This window comes from Chenopodium album, chromosome 1 (assembly GCF_948465745.1).
Source record: "Chenopodium album chromosome 1, dcCheAlbu1.1, whole genome shotgun sequence".
Taxonomy (NCBI): Eukaryota; Viridiplantae; Streptophyta; class Magnoliopsida; order Caryophyllales; family Amaranthaceae; genus Chenopodium; species Chenopodium album.
Window position 1 is genome coordinate 81984998 of NC_137834.1, and position 9579 is coordinate 81994576.

Genomic DNA, 9579 nt, shown 5'->3' on the forward strand with positions numbered 1-9579 from the left:
AAAAAAATTCAAATGATCACATTTACTCTGCATTTTCTCTCTCATACTCTTTCTCCAATTTCTCACTCAACCTCCATTTTCTCTCTCTACTCCATTTTTGTACATGCAATTAGCAAGTAAAATCGTCTAAAATGTCCGACATTAGAGACGAAATTGCACAATCTCGACAAATTTCAACAAGAACAAACCAAAAATCTAATGAGTAAGTATGTTTTACATGTTTAGTGTAAAATTAATTGAAAATTGCGCAACAAAACCCTAATTTTTTGGTATTTTTTCTTTTTGATGATGTTTCAGGAAAAAAAATTGAAAATCCTGGAGTTCCAGAACAATCAAAGTAAGTATTACTGATTTTTTTCGAATTATAAGCATAATTTTATTTAAATTTGCTCATATTTAAACAAGTTACTGTTTAAATTTGAATATAAACATAATTTTCCTGTATTTCTGAGACGATAATAAAAATTTAAACAAGTTACTGTTAATATTGGAATGTATGCATAATTTTGATTAAATGATCAACCAAAAACTATATAAAATATACAAAAAAAAAAAACGAAATGTGGAAAAAAAATATAATGTCTAGTACTGTGAAATATAATGAACAAATACAAAACAGTACATGTTCAAATTGGATTGTGTGCATATATGTGTGCATATATATGTATACATAAGTTCAAATTTGTATAGTATGTGTACAGCATGCAATTTATGTTTGTTTCTAAATTGTTCATTTCTAAATTTATGTGTATACATTTACTGACATATTAATTGTTCATTTCTAAATTTCATTTTGTACAAGTAGAAAACATATACTTTATTCATCTGTGTAGTAAAATGAACATTTACAAAACACTATATGGTCAAAATTCATATTATGTTATATATATCCATATATGTGTATACAAATGTTCATTGCTACAACCACTAGTAGAAAAAAGTAAAAAGGCACCGCTCAATTGCCACCGATTTTTAAGAACCGGTGGCAAAAAACAGGGGAAAAATGGGTGGGGATATTATTGCCACCGATTCAAACCGAACCGGTGGCAAAAATATTATTCCCACCAGTTCAAAACCGGTGGCTTACTAATATATATATATATAAAAAAAAAAAAAAAAAACGGCCCTTAAAATACCCCAAACCCTACAATTTCACCCACCATCAGCCGTTTCACACCCACCTCCCCTCATTCTCTTTCTCTCTCCTCGATCAGTTTTCACACCCACCTCCCCTCATTCTCTTTCTCTCTCCTCGATCAGTTTTCACACCCACCTCCCCTCATTCTCTTTCTCTCTCCTCGTTCAGCTCAGATCCCTTCTCCCCTCTTCTCCTTCATCCTCTCCCCCTTATCTTTCTATCTCCTCTCTCCCCTCTCCCCCTTCTCTTTCTCATCTTCTTTGATCTACACCACCACCAATTTTTCCACCACCTCGAAGACCACCACCGCAACAATAACACCACCACCGCAACAATAACACCACGAACACATGCATGAGCAACAACGACTTTAATCGAGGTTAGGGTTTGATTTTAATCGATTTTTATTTGACTTTAATTCGATTTTAATTCGATTTTACTTTGATTTTTAACGATTTTAATCGATTTCTTCTAGGTTTTTAAATCGATTTTTTCGGGGTTTTTTATTAGAATTTTTTTGGGTTTTTGAATCGAAGTTTTGGGTTTTAAATTCGATTTTTATTCGGTTTTTATGTGATTTTAATCGATTTTCTTCGATTTCTTCTGGGTTTTTTATTAGAATTTTTCTGGGTCTTTTATTAGATTATTTCTGGGTTTTTTATTAGAACTTTTCTGGGTTTTTAAATCGAAGTTTTGAGTTTTAAAATCGATTTTAATTCGATTTTTATGTGATTTTAATCAATTTTATTCGATTTCTTCTGGGTTTTTCTGGTTTTTAAATCGAATTTTTCTGGGTTTTTAAATCGAATTTTCTAAGTTTTAAAATCGATTTTAATCCGATTTCTATTCGATCTTCTTATGGGTTTAATTCGATTTTAATTATGGCTACATGCTTTTTCTGGGTTTTTTTTTTAATGATTTTAATCAATTTATGGGTACATGCTCGATTTATAGATACATGCATAGTGTTCTGAGTTTTTTTTTCGCAGCTTATGTATATTAGTCGATTTATTTTTTTGTTTTGATTGATGCAGGTATATTGATTTAGATCTTAAATCGAAGAATCATGATGTAGGAATATTGTTTTTGATGTTGTATGGGTTTTTTTTTTTTATTTTGATGCTGTAACTTTTTTTTTATTTATATTGTTGTAGACACCCATTTGTGTCTCCCCAAAACTAAACCCAGTGATGAGTACCTTTCACGTCGAATCATAATCGAATGAAACGAAAGTGTGGAAAGGTCTAGTGTTGCGGAAAGTTTCTTTTCTTTTCTCTTCTCTCTGTTTTTGAAAACTTTATTTTAAGAAAACAGTCAATCCAGTTTGTTTGGTCCATGATATGGGTCCAATAGTGGTGTAGTTGGATGGGGCTTGCAAAGACCTTTCCAACGATATATTATAAGCCCAATTCCGATGAATATTGAGGAATTTATGGCCAATTTACTAAACTGGGCCCGGTTTGAGTTTCAAGTACGGCCCAATGATCTAGGGGAGGGCCTAATATGATTTATCATTCCTAATGTAATTAGGAATGGTTTTAGTCTTCTAGAACATTCTAGAAGGTTCTTATCATTCTTAATTCAATTAGGACTCTTCAGAGTTTTAATTGGATCAAATAGCATTTTCGACTGAGATTATATTATTTTATCTTCCAGTATGGGAAATTTATCAGATTTTCGAAAACGCGTTGAATTCCGAATTGGCGTCCAACCCCAAGCCTTGGCGCCTGGAATCAGGATTGTTATTGTTTTGATTTCAATCGAAAATGCTATTTGATCTTGATTAAAACTCTGAAGAGTCCTAATTGAATTAGGAATGATAAGACCTTCTAGAATGTTCTAGAAGACTAAGACCATTCCTAATTACATTAGGAATGATAAACTATATTAGGCCCTCCCCTAGATCATAGGGCCATACTTAAAGCTCAAACCGGGCCCAGTTTAGTAAATTGGCCATAAATTCCTTAATATTCATCGGAATCGGGCTTATAATATATCGTTGGAAAGGTCTTTGCAAACCCCATCCAACTACACCAATATTGGACCCATATCATGGACCAACCAAACTGGATTGGCTGTTCTCTTAAAATAAAGTTTTCAAAATCAGGGAGAAGAAAAAAGAAATAAAACTTTCCGCAACACTAGACCTTTCCACACTTTCGTTTCATTCGATTATGATTCGACGTGAAAGGTACTCATCACTGGGTTTGGTTTTGGGGAGACACAAATGGGTGTCTACAGAAGGCTATAGCAGAGGATGAGCCTCCAGCAGAGGATGAGCCTCCAAAAGAGGATGAGCCTCCAGCAGCAGTTGAAGAAACACATTCATACATAATGCAAAAGTATGAACATATATAACTTATTAAATGTTTCTATTCCACTTTTACAATATTATTGATCATAAATTATCTGTTGCCAGGAAAAACATAAAAGTGTCAACTCAGGGGATACTAAAAAAACTAACCAAAAACAGGAAAACTGCTCCTGTTAGCAAGGTCATTGCTGCTAAAAAGGCCCCTGCTACAACTGTTGATACTGCTAGAAAAGCCACTGCTGCTGAAATGGCCCTAGCTACAACTACTGAAAAGTCCTCTGCTGCAGAAAAATCCCATGCAGCAAGTTCTCCAATTGCACAACAGAAGGCCCTTGCTGAAATTAAAAAAATCCAATTAGGTAATGTACATAATTGTTAAATTAAATATTAAATTTTTTTATCAATAACACTTATATTGAAAATGTTCATTTACCAATTTGTAAATGATCAAAATGTATAGGTGGTGAAGAAATTGAGATTGAGGATGAAACAGAAGAAGAATTGGAAAGACAAAGACAAGAAGAATTGCAAAGGGATGAGGAGTTGGCAAGAATATTGAGAGGTATAAAACCTGTTGAAGAGTTAAATTTGTCTCAAAAGAGTGAAGAATCTTCACAAAATTCAAAGCAACCAAGAAGGAAAATGGTTGCAAGGAAAAATCAGAAGAAAAAAGAATTGGAAGAAAATCAGAAAAAAAAAAAAAAAAAAAAGGAAGATAAACAATCACCAGCAAGAAGAACAAGAAGTAAATCACAAGGTAAATAAAATGTACAATTTCTAATATAACAATGATCATATTAAATAAAATATTACAACTATATTAATATTTATATAACAATGTTTATTTGCAGATGTTAAGTTGCCTAGCATATCAGCTATAGCAACAGCTGCTGCAGCAATTGCTGAAAACCTACCTGCAGCAACAACACCCAAAAAACCTGGGCGTCCAAGGGCTGCAACTGCAGTTGCAGAGAAACCTGCTGAGAAAGCAGGGCGTACAAGGGCTGCAGTTATTGAGAAACCTGCTGTAAGTTCTGCTCCTTCAAAAGGGAAAGCAGGCCAAAAAGGTAAAAGAACATATCTAAAACAATAAATGTTCAATTACAATCTTATAGTTTGAAAATGTTCATTTTACTTAATGTAATTGATCAAATAATTAGGTGGTCAGAAGAGACCTGCTGCATCAGCCAAAGGTCCTGCAAAAAAAAAAAAGAAAAGTCATAGATCAAGTGTCTTATGATGAACCATCAGAGGATGAAGAACAAGAAGAAGTCCCTACAACAAGTTCTGCTCCTGCAGAAAAGAAAATTCTTTAAAAAGGAGAGCAAAAAGGTAATGTACATATTAATAAAGTTAAATGTTCAAATACAAACTAGCAAATTACACTTTCATATATATGTTCATTTTACATATTATAATTGATCAAATGTTTAGGTGGTCAGAAGAGGCCTGCTGCATCAGCTAAAGGCCCTTTGAAGAAAACAAAAATCATTGAAGAACAATCAGAGGAGGAAAATGAAGAAGATGAGAAAAGTGATACTGATACTGGACAGACAGTGAGGATCCAACTTTTGATGCTGAAAAGGAAGAAGATGAAGAAAGTGAGGAGGTGGAAGTAGTTTAGGAAAAGAAAACAACATTGAAAAAACCAAAAGCTGAAGAAAAAAAGAATGGTTCTGTATGAGAGGGAACCAATAAAAAAGATTGTGAAGAGGAAAACTGAACTTTCAGTGGCTAAAAAGAAAGAAGAGGAGGAAGAAAAGAATGAAGAGGAAGTTGGAAGTTCGACAAGAGGAGGCCATGTCAAATTCATGCATTGGGTTAAGAAAATGAGTGATACACAGAAGAAATTAGTGCATGAAATAGGACTGGGGCCGTTGTTGGATATAGGACTTCCTCAGCATGACAAACAATTCAGCCATTGGGTTTTAGATAGCTTTGAAGTCAGTAGTTGTAGTTTTGAGCTTCCTAAAGGTGAGAAAATTGAAATTGAGGTGGAAGATGTGAGAATTGTTTATGGTTTGCCAATGGGAGACATTCCCATTGTTGAAGCCAAATCTGACAGAGCAAGTGAAGATTTTGGTGTATTTATGAAAAATTGGAGGTCAAAATGGCAAGGCAAAACACCTTCTGTAAACCAAATTATTGCTCAATATACGAGTGATAAATTCAAAAACCAAAGGCCAACAGAAGAAGATTTTCTCACCAACTTTTTGGTAGTTGCTGTGAATTGTTTGATGAAGTGTATTTCAAACAACCAATGCAATTTCAAGTTTCTGTTTTCAATGATGGACAAAGAAAAAATAAAAAACTTGAATTGGTGTCAGTACATGTTTGACTCTCTCATCAGTTGCCATGTGACATGGAGAAAGAGTGGAGGAAAAGGATTCTACAATGGACCACTGCAATTTCTGATGGTAAGTTTACAAAACACAATAGTAAATTATAAAATGTTCATTTCAGTAACAATGAATGTTCATTAACAAAATGTTAAATATCTATTTCGTCTAAAATTTTAAGCTTTTATATTAATTGTTCATTTGTATTATATTATATGTTCATTTATAATAATGGGTTTTGGTGCAGGTGTTCTACTTTGACAGAGTTCAAAGATTGAACAAAAAACAACCAAGAACAATTCCAATAATTTCTTGTTGGACAAGGGATATATCACTTGAAAGGATAAAAACAAAAAATGATTTGAACTATGGATATGGAAAAGTCCTTCCAAGAATAGAAGAAAAGCCTGAAGACAATCCTAAGGTACAAAATGATCATTTATAAATAATGAAATGTTCAATATCAAAACACATAATGTCTTATATGATTTTTTTTTTATATGTTCTATAAATGACAGGTCTTTATATGAATGAATTTGCATCAATGGTACAAGAAGTTGGTGCATCTTTGGCAAGACTTTCTACAAAATTGGTTAAGGCAAAAGAACTCTTCCCTGGGAATCAGTTGGTGAAGAAGGTAGATGAAGTGTTGGGAAAGATGGCAAGAGAACCATCAATTCTCAGCCAAGATAAAGAAATATTTGGATTAGAGGATTTTTTGAATGCCATTGCACAAATTGAGAAGGAATTGATGGAGGCAAGTGAAGCAGAAAAAAAGAAAACAGGAAATGAGAAGGAATATGATATAAGGAAGGCATTCAGTTTGGGTTGCAACTTAACTCCCCCAACTCCAACAACTGGTAAATATGCTTACTTAAAAACTGTCATTAATTTGAATATCCTTACTTAAAGAGTATAATATAATTAAAGAATTAAATTTTAATTTATTTGAACACAGAAGCACAGATTAATCTTGCAGCCACAACTTCAACAACAGCTGATGCAAATGTTCCTTCTAAGCCAGAAAAGGGTAAAGCTTTAATATCTATGTACAATTATGAAAAGTATAATGTTCATTTATAAAATAATAAGTTTGTTTAGTCTAAATATTCAAAAAAGTATATATTCAGAATAACAAATGTTCATTTACATTAACAATTTCATATATTTTAAATCAACAGAAAGAGTTGGAGGTTCAAATTCAGAAGAACCACAAGATGGAGGAAATTAAAAAAAAAGGTAAAATGTTCACTTATATAGTAATAAATGAACATTTGTGATTGTAAAATATTCTTCTTTAATGATACTAAGTCTATATATGTATGAATGCAAATTAATACAAAAAGTATTAAACAAAGGTGAAGGTTCAAAATCTGAAGCATTAGAAGAAAATGTTGAAGGAAATTCAAAGAGTGGTACAATGTTCACATATTACAAATAAATGATCATATTATTAAGTATAATGTTCATTTCTAATTATATAAAATTTCTTTCATGTATTTTGTTTGCAGCATTTGATTCAAAAGTTGGTGATCCCAAGACACCAACTGAAAATAGGGAAGATGTTGAAGATATTTCTACATTCTTGAAATCTCTAGCATGTCCAAGTATGGAAGACGTCCTTGATGAATCAAACAAGAAAGGAGGAATCATGGGGTAAACATGGAAGACCTATCTTGTTAGAAAATATAAAATTTTGAATGGACATGTAGAAAAAAATTGGTTTTGAAGTGTAATTATTTTGGACAGTTTTTGGTTATGAAGTTAGTAATGGATATGTATTATAAAATCAGAAGGGAATATTTTGCTTTAGGGTAGGAATGAACAATTTAAGATATGTAAATTATGTATTTTAATTTAAATGTCTTAGTAATATTTTAAGTGTTCATGGTTCAAAAAATGAGAATAATGTTTTTTTATTTTAATTACTCTTCATTACTAACCATGATTAATATTTCAGAGAAGACAAGAAGAAACAGTTATATGTTTCAAATGTGAAGGAAAGGTAAATGATCATTCCACATATACATGTTCTTTTTCATTAAACTGAATAATCATTTATACTATTTTATATTCAGTGAGACAAAAAAGGATTCAAAAGAAATTGAAGCAGAGAAGATTCAAATTTCCAAAAACACAACAGGGCAAAGGTAAATGGTATTTACATGTGTATAGATTTATAACGTTCATTATCAATATACTAAATGATCATTCATAATTCAATATTTATTCAGTGACAGAGAGAAGACTTTGGAAAGAAAAAAATCAAGAGAAGCTGAGAAGGCAAAAACTGAGATTGCAAAGGAAAAAGAGATAAGGTATTACTATTTGTTCTTTATATAAAGTATTTGTTCATTATTAAAAAATTCATATTTGTATTAATATATGGTCACATTAACTAGGCCACAAAGGGACATCCCAAATGTCCCTCTTGCTTTCCGATCTCCATACATGGTCAAGTACAAGGATTTGTTCAAAGATGAAGACACAATGAACAAACTTGTAACATACTATGCTTATAGTGGAAAAGATCAAAGGTATACATCACTTACTTCATCAAAACTTTAACATTATGTTTGTTGTAAACTCATAAAATTTAAAAAATTGATATTTTGCAGTGAGCTACTATACTATGATGGAGTGAATTTGATCAATAGGGCAGAGATGAAAACTCTTGAAGGGGATACATTAGTAGTTAACAATGTGATTGATTCATGGGCAGTACTTCTGAATCAAAAAAGGTCAAAGAACAAGTTATACTTTTCAACATTTCCACATGTAAGTCCACTACAACAAATCATCACTTGTGCCACGAATTATGCCACGGGAATTCCAAATTCGTGGCATAATATCATCTAGCCATGGGAAAATTGAAATATGATACAACACCTAAATAAGAAGAATAATTTATGCCACGGGTATTTATTTTCCGTGGCAAATATCATACTTGTGCCACGAGTAGTGTTTTTCCCATGGCAAACTTTACATTTGGGCCACGAGTAGTAGTTGTTTTTCCCGTGAGAAACTTTACACTAGCGTCAAATAAATTATAGTTGTATATATGATCTATTTCCAATACACACTTAATTTTCTTTATAAATATCCTCAATTTTATTCTAAGTACGCTCAATTTAGGATTCTCCTGAACTATTGTTTATAGTTACTAAACCAGTTTTTGTTGGTATAGAATTACACTAGTAGAAAAAGCAATTAGGCAGAGAAATGCACTAGTTTTTTGGGGTTATTTTGGCCCTAAAGTGTCCAAATTGAGCTCAGATTTGGCAAATATGAAACATAATTACCTCGTTTTGCGTATTAAGAAATTTCTCGATTTGCGTATTTACATTTTAATATGTAAAGCGAGGTATATAAGTTTGTTTATTGACAAATCTAATCTCAATTTGGTCCCTCTAGAACAAAATAGCCCCCCGAAACCTTTAACGGAACATGTTACAACTCGCAAAAATCAATAAAAAATATTAAAAATTGAAAAGTGGGCCCCACTAACGGAATTTTCTGACGGTGGGATAACGACAAAGTTACTATATAGTTATTAAATAAACTTGCGGGTTACTATATAAAAGTTTCAAAAAATAAGAGCACAACGTAGAATTTGTAAAAGTAGCGAGTTATATTGTAGAATTTCCCAATAAAATTTAGATTTTTTAGGCCCGATTTATATCAAATTGGTGTTAAAACATGGTAGTAATAAAATAAAAATCGGATTAAGGCATAAATAAAAGGAACCTAAATAAAAATACCGATTATCAAAAATGTGAAAAACTCAA